At 38.7% G+C, this 21481-nt stretch overlaps 1 protein-coding gene across 6 annotated transcripts in view; it reads left to right on the forward strand.

Annotated features, from left to right (window-relative positions):
• npas2 (neuronal PAS domain protein 2) overlaps positions 1–21481 on the forward strand; it is a 59782-nt gene that overhangs the window by 2608 nt on the left and 35693 nt on the right. For 2 of the 6 annotated variants that reach the window (XM_028466522.1, XM_028466524.1), the window contains exon 1: positions 896–1071. The exons of 2 other annotated variants lie outside the window; for them this stretch is intronic. The gene's annotated coding sequence lies outside the window, so the exon portion shown is untranslated. Of the gene's footprint in view, positions 1–895; positions 1072–3591; positions 3664–15632; positions 15711–21481 lie in introns of those variants that run through there. 2 more of the 6 variants (XM_028466526.1, XM_028466521.1) reach the window with 2 other exon arrangements.

A 21481-nucleotide genomic window follows, 5' to 3' on the forward strand; every position in this document is an offset into this window, starting at 1 on the left:
TTCATCGCTGAATTGTGTTTTTGAAATAAAAAATAAACATCAAACCATTAATGTAACAATGCATATGTATTTGTCTTCTTTAACCAACAACTTGGTGATTTTTACATCTGATCTTGTTGTGCATATATATATATATATGTATTTTGCACTATTACAGAATAACACACATTGTCACATAAAAGATAAATAATAAACAGTGCAGGAAAAGACAACAAAAACAACAAAACTTAAGAAAAAGATATATATATATATATAAACAAAAGATAACCTAAGATAAATGGTTTAAATGACTAAGCATAATAAGATGAAAATATCATCAAAAACACAAGTGATTGTAAAGGGTTTGTGAATACCTCAATGTAAAAAAAATTATTCAGAATACTCATCCAACAATAAAAGCTTACATTAATCAGAAATAAAATACACTAAAAAGCTAGTTAGGTGCTACCAAACACTCCTTCAGACATATTTTGTAGCATTTCATAGTGTTTTTTACCAGGTGTGAATAATTGTTCCATACTGTACATCAGAAATAAATCAACCTGTATCGTTATCGTGAGCTCAGTATCATATATCGTCTCTGTAACTTTTTATATATGACCCAACTCTAGCCTTGTACATAATGGTTCACCTGCAAACTTCCAATTAATTGTGCATTTTGTACATCTGATCACTGTGATCTGGTCCAAAAATAAGTCGATCAGGTTTCTAACTGCATTTATTTAGAGACGCAACGTAAATCGGGATCCTCGATCTGGCTGTGGTGAACTTTGTATGACGTCATGAACGCAGCCCTCCGCTACACTTAATTTAGTATGTAGTCCAGGGGGCGTGGCCATGGCTCCTCACTCACACTCAGCTGTCTCACTGTCTATTCACACACTGAAAGACAACCACAGCCTCTGAACTCACTTCATCTGGACTCTCCGGGATAAAACATTAACGGACTGAGCCAACCCGGTGTTATTTGTTCGCATATATTTGGGGAATGTAGGACGTCAGTGGACGTCGTCTGTTAAAGTGCTACTTTCCTCCAGCTTGGTCCTGCTGAGGCTTATTCTGCACAATAAGGTAAGGGCTCACCTTAGTGTTACAGACATTATGGCTTTATTATTAACTGCAACAGACTAAAGTCAACACTTTATTGTTCACAATAAAGGCAAAATAAGCTATTTTATATGTTAATATATGTGCTTTTATGCTTTGCTTGTATAGTTAATAGTCTGTATTTATAGTATTTCACTGAATGACTTGAAATAATCTTCTTTTCTTGGTAATAACAATGAAGGCAGAAGTTCTATTTAAGTGAAAAAAAAAGTTTTAAATCCCATTTTGTTTTTTATAAAGATGAATGAAGCCACTATGTGGAATGCACATCTTAATAATAGGGCATTAATATTTCCAATTGAATTGTATTTTATTTTTTTTTTACCTTTGTCTACACACTGTACTGCAGAGTTTTTCAACCTTGGGGTCGGGACCTCATGTGGGGTCGCCTGGAGTTTAAATGGGGTTGCCTTAAATGTCAAGTCATCGATTAAAAAAACAAAACAAAAAAAATACTCATTAAAATTTAAAAAAAAATAATATTTTTGTAATATAATTTCACAAATTAAAACACACAATCTTAAACAACTGTTTATTTATTATAATAATAATAATGCTGATGATGAAGTGCAGTATACAGATATCTGTGCTGGCACAACTTGTTACTAATACTGGATACTCTGTATTTGTAATAACAAATTTAAACTTAGTCAAAAACTAATTCTAGAAAGAAAATATATATATATATCTATATATATATATATTGGATTGCCAGAATTTCTTGAAATGAAAATGGGGTCACGATCCAAACAAAAGTTGGGAACCACTGCTGTCCTGCTTTCAGGAGGCCTCTGGTGTGTTTTCTCTTCATATTCCCAATGTTTTTTTGAAGCTATAATGATAATGCTGAGCTGAATTAGGCTCTGCACCCATGAATAGTGATGAGGGGTGGGTGCTGTCAGCTGTGTGGGACGATGGGCTGTTTTTTCACACTCTGAACCAGGCTGTTCACTGCACCATATGCTCCTTATAACAGCATGCTGCTAAACATTCACTAATGACTCATGCCATCCACTCATTTCAGCTAATTCTAGTCATACATACAGCAACATGGGGACACATCTCATCATTGAACAAAAGGGTGTGATTCTCTTTGGTACAAAAGTCTGCCACTGTGGAACCAAAAGGTCAAGGGTCATTCATTCATAATCCCTTGGTTACTAAAGCTATATCCGACTGCACAGTTCGCTTTGATATCATGTAAAGGTTATATGAAGCACCATCACAGCAGGTTGCTGTCCTATGCAGTCGCTGTAGGTGTCTGCTGGCTTTTGGTGTTAACCTAGAAAACCAGAAGAATAGTAGGAAGGTGTCAGGTTGTAGTGGTAAACTGTATACAGTCAGTGTTCCTCACCATCATGATGCAGCATTTTTTGACTTAGATCCCTGGTGTGCTCAGCACTATGATGATATGATATGAGATGCAGCAGTTATAGGTTAAACAAACACCTTTTGCCTTCAATACTTATATTTATTGTTTCCTGGTGTGCTGCGAACACGGCTAGGATCACTTTCTATAAAATGTGACTTGGTTAAACAAGTAACATTTAGCTTGCGTTTGTATTTTTTGGCCATAAAATCAATAGTTTTCGTCATGTACTCTTTTTAAATTCAAAAGCATGACGTCATTGTGAATGCATTTTGAGTGAGTGGAGGCCTAATAGGCCTAATATGGTTTTTATTTCATACAAAGCTGTAGCTTTGTATGAAACACAATGCTGTGTCTGGGTGTTTTTTTTTTTTTGCATCTCTTTGCCGAATCTATGGTGTGGTGAAGATTAGTTAACTGATGACACACAGCCTCGTCTCTGATGTTACCGAGCATGTTGTGGGGAAAGTAGGTTACTGGGCCATGTCCTGCAAGCTTAAACTGAACGCTAGTCTGAATAATGCTGGAGCTGCTTAGTGTGACTGTGCATGCACAAATGGTGAGGGCCTGCACTACAGCAGAGCAGAGACATCGCTCGTGCCTTCTGTCTCTTTAAGAAAACAGAATCCATCTCCAAACGTTCAACCCATGTTGATTCATCACAAACACATGAAATGGAGTGAAATCTGACAACAGGTTGACTAACGTCACAGCGAACAAATGACTCAGCTCTACTTATGTTCATCATCGTATGGTTCCTTTCTTCTGAGACGGAGACGCCCTTAGTGGGGATTAATGTGTTGATACGTGACACAGCCAAACAAACTGTTGAATATATTTATAGTTTTTATTTTCATTGGTGCCATGTTACTTTGAAACAAATGCTTGAATACTTCCTTCCTTACATGTGATCATTTGGAATAACAATTCTGTCACAAAACTGAGACTTATAGTATACTATTTACGTTTTTCTTTCTTTCTTTTTAAGACAAACAAAAACAGTAGTTAACATAGAAAACATCCAGGTTAAAAACAGCCTGAAGCCTCTCATTTACTCTGTTTAGTGCCACAGAAATAAATCATCTGAAGTAGGCAGGCTTAGACGGACATGTATTGTAGGAAGAACACAGAAGAGACTAAAATAAAGAACTGAAATGGGAAACGGGCTGCTAGACTGTCTTCAACAGGTAATTAAAGTATTTGTCACTTCCATCCAAGGGTTAGAACTTTCCACATGGTTTTTTTTTTTTTTTTTTTTTTTTTTAAATAACTTCTTGAACGGCACATGGTTTTTCTTCAAGTGTATGTGGAAGGAAATGGATTAGGACTATTGTTATTGTGAGGAAAAGGAAAGAAAGAAATGCTACAAATAGATACAAAGGGTCTCAGTTATTTTTGTTCATACCTTTATTTGTCCAGACATGTTCATACACAGCATAAACAAATTTAAATTAGCATGGATATTGATTTGTCATTTATTCTTTATTTATTGATTCATATGGCAGGGACATCAAATGAGGCCAATTGTCTGATATTTACCAGTTCCACTCCTGTGCAGCCATGAGTGTCCTCGTGTTGCAGCTTGACTCGACTCATTTGTAATCCATTGATAATTTTCTATAATAAGACACAAGTTATAATATTTTACCGTTTACCCCAAGTGGCAATACTTGTTGCTGTTTCTTGTCCAGTATCTAATCTCTGTCTGTTCATACAAAACATCTAAAGGTTTTAGTGTAAACTGTGTGTTGTCCTGTGACCAGGTTGGTTAACAGGTGATGTGTGACGGGATCGTGTCCATGTACAGTATGCTTCAATGCTTCAGCCATCCGCATTATCACATGTGATCGTATGAAACAGAAATGACAAATATTGTACATACGTCATCAACAATAACACACTCTTGATCGGTTGTTCTGGCTACATGTTTCAGATAGGGTCCAAAGAAGAAAAAAAATCTAAAGGATCAGCTATTGACCCCTTAATGGCTGGAGGCAAAAACAGGAAACGCCGCTGGCTAAAGACTGTGGAGGCTAGTGATGTTATAGCTTCAGAATGTGCGTTTGGGTGCCAGAATAGGAGGAATAACGTTTTATAGAAAAAACCAAGACAATTGTGGTTTTGCCTCCACGCTAAGCCACGCCCAACAAAATATGTCACAATGTTTACAAACAGTCAAAGGGTCTATACACGGGATTGTTATGGTTTGTTTTTATTTTTTCATGTTCCTTGAGTTGAAGGCCAAACCCAGAGTAACCATGTGAGGATGTCCAGAGTTGATCAAATCAAAGCAATGGTTATTTTTCCTTCCCAAAAATATCGTATTGTATCATAATGGTGAACCCTTTATCGCCTATCGTATCGTATCGTATCGTGGACTCGATATTTTCTCTTATTTGTGCCCATCCAATAACTGATAAATTGCATACTTCTTTTTTTACTTCTTCCATCATCAGTCTTTGATTCCAATTATTGAAGTAGTCCTGATGCGATTACAAACTGATTTTCAAATAATCGATTCGATATTCAATCATTGCTGATAGTTGATCTTCTATTTAACATCTGTCAGCTGCTGAAATATTTGACTTGTCTTTTAAGTAACACCTCACAGCACCTTCAACATTGTTATTCCATGTCGGAGGACGCGCCTGGTTTGTATTACAATTTGAAACATGTAAATACTAATTAGTAATAATAATGTAAATTAATCACTTATCATTTTTTTTTTCACCACCCCTAAACGTAAATCCCTCAACAATAGTAGGAATAATCACTTTAGAACTGCTTTGCATCTGATGCACTATTAAACACACTATTAAACACACTCTGTTGAAAGGTTTTAAATGCACTTGTTTTTCTGTTACTTTCCCTGATGTCAAACTGCACCAGTAAACGCCTCTGACCACGCCTTGTTTCTAATTCCCCGCCTACATAGAGACTGGGTGTGTTTTCTTGTTTAATGGCATGTGTGTATAGTAGAAAACCTACTAACTCGGCTTATCTTCCTCAGATAAAGTATCCTCTAAACTCGGTGTGTGCATAAAAAACAATATTTAATCTGTGTCAGAAATACAATTCCTGGAAAACAATCTCACATGCTGTTCCCAAGAAATGATTTCTACAAAACAAAATCTGGTAGTTATTTTTTTGATGGTATTTATTTGTATAATGTGAAATTTCTAAATTAATTTGGATAATTTCTTAAGTTTGTGTAAGGCTGGCTTGATTCTACTACTTAGTTTTTGCTCAGATCATATCCTTGATGACAGCCGTAATTTAATATTATTGTTTTTTTACTAGTGATAGCAATAATACGTTATGATGTGTTTGTACAAATTTTGACGCGCTAAATGATAATAATAGTCAACGTTCTATTTTAGAGTAAGGAGGGAAATTAAAGCAAAAAATAGACTTATATAAAAAAGCATTTCTGTGTTTTTTAACTTTTTTTTTTTATCACAATAAAATGAAGTGTCCCTACTTAATCAGATAATGTAATTTAATTTTCCATTTGTTTATTTATTTATTTCAAGTACACTTTTTTTGTCAGGTGGAAAACACCAGGCGATCACCCTGTATAATGCCACATTGAACAATAATGGGCATGCGCAATTTCATTAATGACGATTATGAATTGATTCTTAAATCTCCAAAAATGTAATTCTTCAAATGTTCATAAAAACCAGATGATTCCTCCTAATATAAATATTGAATTTACACCATACAATATTGAAGGTGTTGTGAGGCGTTACTCAAAAGAGAAGTGAAGTAATTCAGCAGATGACTGATGTTAAATGGAAGATCAATAATCAGCAATAATCAAAAATGAAATCGATAATCAATAATCAGCAATAATCAAAAATGAAATCGATAATCAATAATAATCAAAAATCGGTTTGTAATCGAATCCAGATTTCAATAATTGGAATCAAACTTTGCCCCTGGATTATTCCTGCATTTCTTATTTGTTGTAAAACTTTAACAATTTCTTCAAATTTTGCTCTATTTAAAATGGTATTAGCACTAAAGTTCACCATGTTTAACTCAACCATTATGTCATGCCAGGGTAAAGAGTGAAAGCAAATCTTAATTGTTGAATATATAGGTTAAAGTTTCTTGCAGGGACATGTTTAACATTGAGAGTAGTGACAGATGTACAGTACATGCTGACTGTTTGAACAGGAATGGGAACTTTTCCCATTCCATACTTTGCCTAAGCAGTGCTTGTCTTGTTGCCTCTTTTGGAAAATGGAATTGTGGTGCACATGACTCTGAAGACTATGATTGGTATTCATGTCATCGTCTTTAACCTTGGAGCTGTGACAAACAAAATGTTCAGACTTGGTTATATAAGTCAGTGTGCAGACGTCATCGTCTTTGCTACTGTTGCTGATCTCTTGCTCAGAGGCACAGTCGCAGTCTTCAGCCTCTTCAGCCTCAGATCCATTGACGCTCGACCAACTGCAGACGCAGTTTTTCCTCGATTGTTTCTTCAGATTAGATGTTTTTCTTCTTATCACCTCAAGACTCAGTATGTGAAAAACATTTTGTGTCATCTATATACAGTAATACGGATTGATTTTGAGCAGCCTGTGCATCTGTGTAATGTAAAAGTTTGGAATGTACCCAAGCAGTGACACTGCCAACATGTTTTTTTAAACCGTTTTAACAGCTTTTCAGGCAGCTCTTTATGTCTATTACAGCTTTGTTTGACCGTTGAATTACATCCATCTTATTTTAACCATCCGTCACTAATCTGAACATGATAAGAGATTTCCTATTTATTACAATAACAGATAAATTACCCAAATACCAAGTGTTGGCCCAGAGTTAAAGTCTCTATCAGAAGCTGGGTTCTCTTACTAGATTAACCTGGCTCTATCATATTTATTTTTAAGTCTAACTCAGGGAAAAACATTACTGGGAATGTGTCTGATGTTCCTGATGTACAAGATCTTTGGTTGAGCTTGTTAATCTGTCTTTGACACTGATTGCTTTCCAGGGAGTGGGTGTGGTTGAACTTTGCTTTTCTTGTTGAGTGGAATAAAGAGTGTACAATATGTGTGAGCCCTGCCCACATACGTGACCTAGATATGTTTCAGTCCTGTCGTGTAGGGTGTCTCAGTGTCTAAACCATATATATGTTTTCCTCTTGAGTCTGATGCACAACATGACCATATTTGGTCTGTTACAGCTGGGCTTTTAATTCACTGATCAGGATTTTCATAGACAGTTTATAATGACAAGTTTACATCTCCTGATACATGACTCAGCAAAGTCACTGAGCTATTGAAACATTCAGATTACTTACCAAAGTTAGAAAAAGAGAAACAATTTATGATCAGATATTTGTCTTAACCCTGTGGTGCCCAATTTATGGGTCAGGCTCCACAAAACAGTATCCTCCTTATTCCTGGGGCCCCTACTTTCCATTTATGGGTGCAACTTCCTGTGTTCTAGAAAAAACAATACTGTGTTAGCTATTAACGTGTTATAACAAATCATTCTTTTTTTCAATAGAAACTATCATCATCTAGAATCTGCAGCTCGCTTATTGATATCTCTTCTATCACACAGGAAGTTGCGCTCATCTATATTTACAGCAAATAGTGCTTCCAGGAAGCTTACTTTGGGGAAGAAAAACCTAAGTACATTGGTTGATTTGCAATATTAATAATGTTTTAATCTATACTGGAGAATGGCTTATCAAAAAGCAGACATCATGGGTTCAAGTTCCACTAGTAGTGTGTGTTCTCACTGGGTGTGCATGGGTTTACTCTGTATCTGAATCTGTGTTAGCGATGCAGCATCCTGGCATCATCCTGGTGTCCATTATCAAACACCGCACTCCGTTTCAGGATAAGCACGCATATAAGGTGTTTAATGGGAGGGAAGTGAATCTTTGGGTGTCTCACAATTCGATTCGACTCAAATTCTTAGGGTCACGATTCGATCCAACCGATTCTCGATTCAAAAATGTATCCAATGCATAGTGTGTCAAGGCAAATGATGGCATCAAAACAATACCATTTGTATAAGATCATTTTCAATGAACTGATTCCAATGAAGGCAAACTTAAGACAAAAGGTAACATTTATTAATGCTAAACAAATAAAAACTTACTTACTGTATAAGAAATAACGTGCATAAATAAAATTGCACAATGAAAAGCTTAGGCTCTCAACTCTCAGTGACTACAAGAAATGTATAACTGCTTTCGTGCTGTACTTCGTCATTTTTGTTGTTGTTTTGCTTTTGTGTTGTTTAACTTGTAATAAAAAATAAATAAATGAATAAAAAAAATAAAATTAACAACATTTTATGAATTGATTCAGAATTGTGGATGATTAGAATCGATTTTTTTTCCCCCACCACTATTTAATGGCTCTGATTTGACATTATTAAAATGCTATCGTGCATAACGTTTGATCCTTTACCCAAAGGCATTTAATAAATGCAGTGATTTCTGAATACTACATTATGATGCTACCTGTGAATGTGAGCTTGTGCCTTTAACGGGTGCACTGAGATATTGTTCACACCTATGGTGGTAAAGTGCTGCAGAGTGCATTATATTCAGGCTGCTTTTTTCTCTCCAGAGAACCAATGATTGAGCCTTTTATCATTAAATATTTAAATGCCATTAACCCACTTTCACAGTCGGGGATCTATTGTTATTGTACGTAAACTACTTTTCTGTAATTATCTCGACAACAGCTGAGATAATGCACTCACTATAGGTCAACATAAGTGTTAATTACCTTTAAATATATATGAAAAATCAGTGCTTTTAATAAAGCCTGCAATTAGTCTTTCAGACAGGTTGTGGAAATGTCTTGTGGTGTTTAATCAGTACAGATATTTGTCTGATATTTCTTTCTTTTTTTTTTTTTTTTACTTTTTCCTCATTGATTGAAAAGGCCTCGAGGCGAATGTGAGGGATGTGAGTGCCAGTCCGGAGGAAAGCTGGACAAATGGAAAGGAGTGTTTCATAAGAGGGAAAATGAAGCACTGATAGATAGGAATGGAGACATAGGGTCATTTTTTCCATGGACGGCTTGTGAAAGGCTATTTTAGTTCACTCCAGAGGCTGCGCATAATAGAGAATCTGCTGCTGCTTTTCACAAAATGCTCAATAATGATGAATTCATAGCCGTGATGTTATCCTGGTGGTCAGCTCCAAACATCTCTTTTTTTGAAACCCTTAAGAGATCCAGTGCTCCGCCCAGAGCCAGGAATATAATCAGAAATGTAACCTGTCGTGAAAAGAGAAAGCTGCTGTGCCCTTTCCAGTCATGCCCTAGAATGACGATGACCCACATATTTGCTCACACACTGCCTTAGGTAATTGCATGTCTTCCTGAGCGCTATTCGACAATGAAAAGGTAATTTAGCTATCCATTTAAAAGTTCACAATGATTATAATTTGAGCACAATTTAAGGAGATGTCTACTTAGTTTGCTTTTTAGGTCTTATTTGTCTATGAAATGATGTGACCATGCGCAGAGTGTGTGCTTTGTGTAATTACATTGCACTTTTTGGTTCACATAAGTAAAACTTATTTTATTTTATTTAATTAAATGTTTTCAACCATCGACTAGTTTTTTATGGGATGAACAGGGTAAATTAGTGATTGTTGAATCTGGAGTATTATACGAGGGGCACTCATGAAGGAAGAGGGAAGTGCACGTGTTGTATCTTTTTATTTGTCGTGCACAGCAGGTGAGGATGTGCTAAACAGCGCTGTGACAGGGTTGTCTATTGAGTGGAGCTTAGAGCGTGGATGAATTCAGCTGTTGCCCAGGGGAGGATCAGTGGGAAGCTGTGTGTTTCAGTGCTGGTGGGGAAGCTCTGCTGTGAACAGGCTCTAATGATTTGTTTGTTTTTTGTTTTTTTTACATGACCAGTGCCTTTCTCTATTCTGTCCAGTGATAGAAATTGCAATTTGAAATAAAAGTACAGTATCCTCAAGGGAACTTCAATGAGCTTTTAACTGATTTTTTTCCCCACTTCATTAACACGTCTTGTGTTTTCTATTCTAAAATGAAATAGGGTTATTTCCAAACTGAATTACATGATTTTAAAAAAAATGTCTTCCGCCTGACCCCTGTGGGCTGAGGAATGGCTTTGAATCAAGGAGGAAAAGTTTTCTATCGTGAGGGGGATTTGTTTAGTTGAAAGAAGAGTAATCACTGAGACATGAGATCCTGTCCCTGTTTTAAAGCTCAGGTGTACGAATCAGATAATGAATCAGCTAATCAATGTCCAAGATGTGATTTATTGGACTTCTCAGGGGTTTGGCCTTAAATCTACATCCTAAAATGTTTCATTCTTTTGTCAAAAATAGCAAAAAACATCTTTCATTTTATTAAAAACAAACAAATTACTGTTTTGTTTTGTCTAGTCATGCGTCGAGAACCACATGTTGTAGGCTCTATTTCATAAACTGCTGAACAAAAGGTTTGTCTTTGACTGAATATTCTTCCCAACATGAATAAAATGGAAACCAGCAGCTTGATGGACATAGCTGCTTTGGTTAGAAGAAAGTAGATACCACACACTGTTACCATGGGAACACGGAGTGAACAGCAGTGCCACAGTCTAATTAATGACAGTCGGTGCTTCAGCAGAGGGTCATGGTGACATCATCAATATCAGTACCACAGATGTAGCTCAGGGCATAATGTCGGAGTTTTTGTAAGAAATATCATTTTTTTTGTTCTCTGAAGTGAGAATGGTGCATGATGTGAGGAGTACAACAATGAGCATGTAATATACAGTGATGCCTGCGTGCTTATGCAGCAGTAAATGTCATCTCATTATCCAATAGCATGACCTACATAAGGAACAGAACTAATCTCTATGTAGGCGTGTGGTGAATAATGCAGTAGAAAGTTAAAGACCTTAATGAATCTTAGATGCTTTACACTTGTTGGTTTACCTTGGAATTATTTGCATTGTTTTCTAGGAGTGTGTAAGCTGTAGAAAGAACAAGTCAAAAGCTAAGGTTCTAATTTATATCAATACTTTTAGTAGTAATGGCATCATTTATTGATTATCTAACAACTAACAACTTTCTAACAGGTGCAACAGCAGGGGCCGGCCTGCATGATGTGGGTGATCTGCTGAATAACACACACATATGGAGATAACATGTTGACAGTTTACCTTTGGTGTGCCTCAAACAAGTGGAGGGTTTGGAAAATAGATCATTTTCACAGTTTTATATAAAAAAAAGGGGGCAATGACAGCCTAAAAGATTTAGGTTATTTTGATCATGGCCCCTAAAAAAATGAAAAAAGTGCTATTAACATAAAGATTTAAAATTTAATTTGAGATTTAATTCAAGATGAAGCAGCAGCTTAAATCCTCAGCGTTTTCAATGAACAGGAACTAAACGCAGCAAACCTTGATAATGCTTGACTTTGTAGGATTTCAAGGCTGTCATTTTTAAAGTGGCTCTTCATTGAGAATAAACTACACACTCGAAAATATTCCACAATTTCCTCAATTCTTTTTAATCTTGTTTTTATTTTGCATTCAAACCAATCTGACAGCCCCGCGGGCTCTGAAGTAGCAGGAAATTGATGTGTCAGGTTTTCATCACTGTGGTCAGTGGTGAGTGGTGTGATTGACAATGGGATTGACTTTTTTTTTTCTTCTTGTGATTGAAGCATACGTAGCTCATGTTTTTGTGAAGCGCAGATCATTGATTTAGATTATTGAGGGTTTGTAGTGTTTATTGTATATAACAACAGGATAATGTCATCAGGTTTCTTTTGGACAAGTCATTCACATCTTAAATGCGTGCAAGCACACATTTCAAATATGTGGCAAAGAAAATATGGCTTTAATCAGTGTCAAGGGCAGCACATTGGTTTAATGCTGCTTTGGACTAACCTCAGACCAAAAAGGATCTGTGTTCCATTCCTGGGGTTGGTATTATGAAGACTCTTCTGTGTTCTGTTTTGCATATTGTATGCGTGCCTGGGTTTGTTTTGCTTGTAGTTGTTGCCGTTTTCCCCACAGCACTAAATCCCAAATTCAGTATCTCAGAAAATTAGAATATTACTTAAGACGGATACAAAAAAAAAAGATTTCTAGAAATATTGGCCAACTGAAAAGTATGAACATGAAAAGTATGAGCATGTACAGCACTCAATACTTAGTAGGGGATCCTTTTGCCTGAATGACTGGCATGGAGTCCATCATTCTGTGGCACTGCTCAGGTGTTATGAGAGCCCATGTTGCTCTGATAGTGGCCTTCAGCTCTTCTGCGTTGTTGGGTCTGGCGTTGTCAGTTATCGTCTAGGGCTGTCACAAACTGATATTGATATCAGAGTCAGAATCAGAATAAGTTTTATTGCCATGGTTTGAGAACAGGTTCACAAACTAGGAATTTTTCTCGGGGCAAACGTGCGACATAGAACATGTAACACAGAGTTAAGTTAAAAATACGCTAAAAAACTTTAAACTATAAGGCTATAGGGGCATGCATAAAAAATATTAAATAAATAAGATAAAATAAAAGTGACATATGGTAAGTCAACAAGAATTTGACATTGAACAACAGCGGGATTGTATTTATAGATGTGTAGGAGTATAAAGTGATATTAAGTGATATATAGTGATTAAGTGATAAGTGATAGCAGCGGGTTTAAGTGTGGACACACCGCACGGTGCAAGTGCAGATTACGTCCATGAGTCTGTGACTAAGCTACAGAGACTTGTTTTTTGTTCATGAGTCTGATGGCGGAGGGGAAAAAACTGTTCAAGTGGCGGGAGGTATGGGTCTGGATAGACCGTAGCCTCCTGCCTGAGGGGAGAGGGGTGAATAGTCTATGTCCGGGGTGAGAGGGGTCAGCTGTGATCCGACCCACACGCCTCGGGGTCCTGGCGGTGAACAGGTCCTGGAGAGATGTGAGCTCACAGCCAATCACCCTCTCTGCAGCATGCACAATGCGCTGCAGTCAGTTCCTGTCCCGTTCTGTAGCGCCGGAGTACCACACGGTGATGGAGGATGTGAGGATGGACTCGATGATGGCCGTGTAGAACTGCACCAGCATCTTGGTCGGCAGCTTAAGTTTCCTCAGCTGCCGCAGGAAGAACATCCTCTGCTGGGCCTTCTTAATGAGGGAGCTGATGGTTGGCTCTCATTTGAGGTCCTGGGTGATGGTGGTGCCCAGGAAACGGAAGGAGTCAACAATGGAGATGGGGGTGGGAGAGTCTGTCAGGGCAAGGGGGGACGGTGAGGCTGTGTCTTTCCTGAAGTCCACAATCATCTCCACTGTTTCCTGGGCGTTCAGCTCCAGATTGTTGTGGCTGCACCAGGACGCCAGCCGGTCCACCTCTCTCCTGTAGGCGGACTCATCACCGTCCGAGATGAGCCCGATGAGGGTGGTGTCATCCGCAAACTTGATCAGTTTTACGGACTGGTGACTGGGAGTGCAGCAGTTTGTGTACAGGGAGAATTCAGTCCGATATTCCAAGATTCAGTACATTCCAGACTCTGCTCCATCACTACTAATGAATGGGTCCGTTTTCCTCAAACTTACTGTTGCTGACTATTGTTCTCCAATATCACTTGATAAAGCCTTTTCTAACATTCTACACTACTAAATAAGCAATAAAAGTATGTAAGATTTGCGCTGATATTGTTTCAACATTGGTATAGGCCAATAACCAAGGTTGCAAAATCAGTTTTGTAACCGAATTGGAAAAAAAGTTGTATCAGGACACCCCTACAAAGCACATTGGCCAAGATTTGCCATATGTGGCATTTTACTTAGCAGCAGCTGTTTGGAATCCATACTCAACTCTGACTGGTAATTTCATATTTCAATTCATTCACAATCACATTTAAAAAAGAAGCTTTGTTATAGCCTTTTAACATGGCATTCTGCTGTGTTTTTCCTTTTTCAAAGTTCACTTGATCAATGAACAATAGCATTTCAGGTTGTTCTGGCTTTACTATTTTGTACATGTGTCAATGTCTATGCAAAAACTGCCCTGACGCTCGACTAGAAAGAGTAAAGTTAATATTGGGCATGAGTAAAGACCTAATTATCTGCACTCCTATTAGTCCACACTAGTCCAGCTGTGCCTAACTAACTCAATGGTTGTGTTCCACTTGACAACCAAGTCCTTTAGACAAGAGGCAAACTTGAACAACCTGTGGAAGCGTGAAACAAAGAGAACTAACATTGACTGTTTGTAGCAACTTTATTAAGGGCCTTAGCCTTAAACAGTGTGTCTGTCATTAAAATAACAGCTGAGTGTAACAGCTGCAGTTTGAATCAGCTTGACCGTGATGGTTTGTTCATGTAACACAAGCTGAAGAATTGCATGTCCTCCCACGAAGATTCAAGTACTAACCTGGGTCGTATTTATTTTATTCCATCGTATAACATAAACAATATAACATAACTGAGATAGGTTTGCTCTTGCTTTAGGGGATGTGGAATACGTTAAAGGGTTTGTTGAAAACATTGAAAGAAGAGCTCCATTTGTGCAATTCACCAAAGGCCCTCGAGATACAAAAATAAATATTTTAAAATGATCAAAGTAAGAGCAGTGTATGTATCAATCCTGAGCACTTTGTAATGTTTTTGCATAAAAAGGCAGCCATGGATACAACTCATAAAACCCTCCTTTCAAAATACTTCATTGTTCTATACTGTCTTGATATTGTTTCACATCCAATCCACATGTTTAAACTAACTATAGCCTTACATTAAATTAGCAAATGGGTTCAGATCTAGATCTATGCAATGACTGCCCTTATAAACCATCATTATTAGTAAGTGTCTTCATGCAAAGCCATGTCGATCATCGATCAGCTAAAGTGCCAATTGATTACATGGAAGATGTGGGAGTATGTGATATTAGACTGAATAACCCAACTGAAAATGATGACACTTTCTTATTCCCTGTGCCTAAGTACCTTTTAAGAATGGACTTTTTTTTTTTTAAACAGACATCAATAACATATAAAACTTCTTCTAGATCGGTGGTCCCCAACCACTGGCCCACGGACTGGTATTGGGCTGCAAAGAAACAAAGGTGGTTCTTCAAGAGACTTTACTGGCCGGCAGAATCTGCTCTGTAGTCTGCGCCATGCAGTCGATCTGTCATGGAGTCTAAAAAAAATCAGGCCCAAGTCTGACAGAATACAGCCCAAACCCAAATGCTGACACTATTCAAATCTGTGCGCGCACATTTGGAATGATCCAAGGTGGGTTTCTTTAACAATTCAGCTTTATTTACTTGCCACTCATTCTGCATACCACCATACATTAAACCTGACAAGCAGCTTCATGTGACGGTGCATGTCGTAACACTTCTGTAACACACACAACTCAGTGACCTGCTTTCTGCATATGTGACAGAAAACAGATCCATGAGTCGTTTACGCATTTTTAAAATATCATTTACTTCCATTCACCTACTCAGCATCCATTTGTGCTCCCTGGCTGTTTCTTTGCTACACAGTGTCCGAGTCCAACCCGAGTCCGTATTAAAACGATAGAGAATAAGTCCGAACCCAACCTGCCGGGTTTACAGCTCTACCTTGTAGTCCTCTCCTCCAGTTGCTCCGCAGCAAGATATAAAGCAGTAGCAGGTGGGTACGCTGGGCCCTTGGACCTGCGGGCTTGCACAGGTGCACTTAGGTGCCTCTGTTACCTGGGGTCTATTGGGTGTCTGAAGGGGAGGTGTGGCCTCTGGGGGGTGGTTCGGGCATCCTTGGGTCCCCCATGTGACCACCTGTCTGGCTGGACTTGTGGGTCCAGGGCAATGGCATCCAGAAGTGGCTTTTACATACACATCTGTTGTGGACACCTGGGCATGCCTGGGGTTTCGGGACAGCTTACGTTGCGTCATACTGTAACAGACATTTTTACGACCAACAAATAGCTCTGTGACACCTGTAAACAAACACTCACTCCTCTCTTCAGTCTTATCTTCATAGTGTCTGAGCATTGGGATGTTCACTCCCCTAATAGTCTCTCTACATCTGTCACTACACTGGCAAGGCAGATTTCACACTTCTACACAATATTAGCATCACATTATACCATCAGCATGCCCTCGTCCATCTTAGTCCTGTTTTCCATAACCCCTTAACCCTTTCCTTCCCTACTCAGGTGTACCACTGCCCTCCCTTTTTACATCTCTCCATCCCCCAAAACAATGTTGTTTTTCTTCAAAAGATGAGAATCAAACCTCAAACATATTTCTGTTCATTCTTGCATTTGTTTCCATTTAAGATAATTAGTACCTGTGGCAGATAAGGTCTGACATATGTTGTTGTGGATCTTTGCTTTGGGAGCTTAAAACAACTAATAAAGTCCCAGTCACCTGCTTATTTAGATCAACTCTGCCGTGACTAATGGAGAGATAATTATGGCAATCATAAACTGATAGGAGTGTTGTTGAGTCTAAAGTTTCACTTTCTTATCTCAGAGTAAACATATTCTCATAAACACTCTCTTTCAGAGGCTTTGAAGGTTTACAGCATGTGGCTGTACTCGTACAACTGTGGCCATTTGTGTTTCCAACTGACACAAGCAAAATATTTGGAGAATGTCCATTTCGAGCTCTTGAAATTAGTCACGCAGACTGCTGACCTGCATTTGGGACTTCGTCTGAGTGAGAAAGCGACCAGGGAGATGGAATTGAAAAATGAAAAATGCAGAGAGCAAGGCGGAGTACTTTGGAGAAAAATCTCTTGTTTTGTTCTTTAGTTATATAAAATGTGGTGCATGAATACCATGTGTCCTCTGTCCCTCAGACAACTGAAATAAGGGTTTAAAAATGTACTCAAAGAGTCAAACTGGATTTTTTTTCTGTGTTGCTGGCAGAGAAAAGGCAACATTTGCATTTACCTCTCCTTTAAACACCATTTGGCAATGCTACTAGTATTTAGTCAATAAACCTAAATAGGGACTGGTGATGCTACCGGGGAAATTTAACGATCAATGAAATTCCTGCAATATTACGCATAGTCGGGACAGATTTCCAGACTTTGTGTGGCTCCCAGATTAGCTCTAGAATAGATCATATCGGACTATATTTCTAATGGCTCCATCATCACCTTACTATACAAAGCTGCTACAGTGCTGTGATTTAATACATCATAGAACTCCAGGAAATGTCTTCTCTTGAGTAACCACTCCTCCTCAGTGGTCGCCTGACAGCATTGCATATGACATTTTTAAAGTGAATGCATGATTATGGTATGGATTCGTTTGAAGGATTGTGCATGGATTTAGATAAAGAATATCTATAATGTTTTAGTATTGTAAGACATTTTGATGCTCCATATTATATGGGAACAGATTAGGAATGAGCCCTTCTTGTTACAACGTACCTCCTCAACTCACCTCAGCTTTATTTATAGAGCCCTTTAAGGCAGCCACATCTGGCACAAAATGATGTACAGAATAAATACAAACAGCATCAAAACAATGAAATTAACTAAGTAAAACAAGAATAAAAACTGATGTCATTATAAAATACCACAGTGAAAAGAGACACGCCACAGGACACTAAAACAGGAGCAGAGTTTCATAGTGGGTTAAGAACCAAGGAATAAAAATGGATTTTAAGAGCAGTTTTAAATGAGAAAAGTAAATAAATTTGGTGTGGAGGAACGTGGTGGATCTAATTCAACAAGTTAGGGATGAAATGGTAGTGTTGCCAGTTTATTAACTTTGCTACAATATCCGGCAGATTTTCCTACCGCTCAAATAACTTTATTTTCCAGGAACTTCTAGCAACTTTCCCCTTATATTGGAGACTGTAAGTGTAGGCACAAATCTTGCTAGCTGCCTTTTCAGCCCCATTCCCATTCCAAATGTTACCTTTTCCCATGTTATAACTCCGAACCATAGTTGGGGGGCCTGGTTTATTGCCAAGTATCACTAAGTATCAGCTGTGGCTCGTGTCTGCTGTTAACAACAAGGTGTCAGTCAGCCTAATTCTGTGCATGGAGTCGGATGGAAGGAGACATGGGCGACGCAGATAGTTGCAGATCAACGGTCATTTATTCCTCTTCAATGATACACACTGGAGACTGTATTTTAACACCGGTCATAGCGCAAACACACCCGATAAACACACTGAGGGAGTGCAGGGGAACAAGAACAAACACTACACTTCCCAAAAGTAAAACAGACATGGTATGTCTCCCTTAATACGTTTTAATTTCAGGCTCAAATGGGGGTACGCGATGGCACTGCAGGGGGTGCATGAAAGAGAAAGAGAGAGAGAGAGTGGAAAATCAACAAATGAAAGCATTAAAAATATGGGGTTTTATATTTTAGTTAAAAATGATCATCTCTATAATGATGAAAATGGTGGGAGATGACCGGTGTCACGTACTGAGTTTACCTCCGTACTGAAGTTATAACCCTAACCCTAACCAAAACAAAAAAACAAAAAATGTGTGCGTTCACTTTGAAAACAAAAAATGAATTTCTTTTTTATTTGTAGAAAAATTCATTTTCCCGTAGTGCGCATGTGCGCGCATGCTCATATACAATCTCAGTACGATGCGCACTGGATGACACTGGAAATGATCAAAACTGTAGGATTCATTCGGTTTAGGAGACACTAAACACTGTTTCATTTCAATTATTTACAAAACGAGATGATCTAAAATGTGTTATCACTCATTCATTCCATCATAATAATCTATAATTGTTTTTTCATAGAATTCTGAGCAAAACGTCGTAGTCGGACAAAGGAGGGATTTGGATTCAGAAATAAGAGAAAAGGGGGCACTTAGGCCAAAAAAGTTTGAGAACCACTGATTTAAGGTGACAGACCGAGCCTGCAACACAAAGCACCAACAGGTGATTATTAATCTCACTGTAGCCTCATCCAGCAATCCCTACTGTAGTCTGAGCAGAGGGCCCACACTCCTCTCTGAGCCAACACTGCAAATGAATCACACACATATGAGTGAAATAAATCAAGATGGCAAACTGTTAGCTTGCATGTGTATGTGTTACGGGCGACTGGGAACAAACAAACAATGACATTGGGCCAAAAATAATTAGCATAATTTTCTCTTCTATTGAGATAGTACAGTTTTTTTTTTTTCAAATTATGGCCATCTTTACCTAAACAGGAAAGATATATTATAGTTATGGCAAAAAAGATGAAGGTTTTACTGACTGGTTGTAGGCCCTGAATTGAAGCCTGAAACTACAAACCTCCTCCCTCCCCGATCCCTTATTTGTGATTGTGTTGTATATGTTGCATCAAATGTTGCTGTCCATCATTAAGAAGTAGACTTGGTTCTGACCAGGTTAACCGTGGCTCAGGTGGTAGAATTGTCATCTTCCAGTCAAGAGGTTGGGGTTTAATTCCAGGGCAAGACACCAATCCGCAAGTTGCTCCCTGGCTGGCCCTCCCCTTTCCCCCACAAACTCCACTATGTTGATTAATGAAGTATACATTACTTACTCAGTCATCCGGGAGGGGCTCGAAGTAGAGCCGCTGCTCCTCCGCATTGAAAAGAGCCAGATGAGGTGGCTCGGGCCCCTGATTAGGATGTCCCCCGAACGTCTCCCTCGCGAAGTGTTCAGGGCACGTCCCACCGGTAGGCGACCCCGAAGAAGACCAAAGACAAGCTGGAGAGACTGTGTCGCTCGGCTGGCCTGGGAATGCCTCGGAATTCCCTGGGAAAAGCTGGACTAAAGGCTGGGATACACTGTGCGGTTTTTTCAATCGTTGCACTCGGCTCCAGCTCAAACTGTGCGACTCGTGCAGAGCCCCAATGTGCGCAGCTCAAGATGCAGTTCTCACACTGTACGGACCGACACGATCTGAATGCTTACACTGAACCTTAACACACGACACGTCGGGGTCTTGTTTCTGAAAATGCAACGTACAAATTAGAAGAAGAAGAACAAGAACTCTAAAGCATTGCCATTAAAACAGATGAAGAAGAAGAACCCGAAAGTGGAGAGACACTCACAAACCTCAGCAAAAAGAAAAGACGGCAATGTGATGGACACACGTGGGCAGTACAGTCCGTCAATTTTACAGCGTTGCTACGGTGTTCGCGCATGCGCAGTGTGAGAGTTTAAGGCTAGCCGGTCCGTGGCACTGTTTCAACTGTGAGGAGCGACTGGATTTCAAACATTTTTGATTTCCTTATGACCACACGATTGCTGATTGGGAGCTGGTCGTGAGGTGTTAATCGCTTCTCGTGACTCGTGAACAGAGACTCGCGTGATCCCAAAAAATAGACACACGAGTCGAAAATCGCAGTGTTTTTCTGCCTTAAGTTGCTGGGGTGAGGGAAGTCTGGGCATTGCTGCTCAGGATGCTGCCCCTCAACCCGACCACGGATAAGCGTTAGAAGATGGATGGATGGACAATAGTTTTATTAATAAAAGTGCTATATAAATCAAGTCAATTTAGCATTTACTTACCTGGTCATGGTTAATTGAAATTTTAAAAACCTACACCTTTCAGTGTTTCTTTGAGTGACTTTTTGTCTCTACAACTATGTAAAGCCTCACTCCTGTGGCCTGGATTACTATTATATGCAAGTTGTATTAAAATAGGTACATTTGGTTGTCTTTAACATTGATGGAGAGACTATGAGCAAGCGCATTGCCTATAAGAACATTTCTAAACATCCTGGAAAGCCTTTCAAAAAAAATAAAATAAACAAGAAATCAACTTAAGAATTTGTAAAAGCATGTAAGTCAATATTTACATGTAAGTCAATATTTACATGCTTTATAGGACTGCTAAGTACTACCTGTGGTCATTTTGACTACGTCATTCTGCCTCCTGAGACATTTCCTTCTAGTGTTTTTGCTCCAGGATAAATGTGGAGATTAAGGGCCAATGTTTCTAGGGCCAAACGGTATTATAAATGTATTGTGGTTCATTCTAGGCCGTACCATTCATGTCATTTTTACGCCTCCGGTCAAAACGTATACATGTCGGTGGCATTCTGAAGGGCTGTCATTGTGCGTTAAA

This window comes from Gouania willdenowi, chromosome 14 (genome assembly GCF_900634775.1).
Source record: "Gouania willdenowi chromosome 14, fGouWil2.1, whole genome shotgun sequence".
Classification (NCBI taxonomy): domain Eukaryota; kingdom Metazoa; phylum Chordata; class Actinopteri; order Blenniiformes; family Gobiesocidae; genus Gouania; species Gouania willdenowi.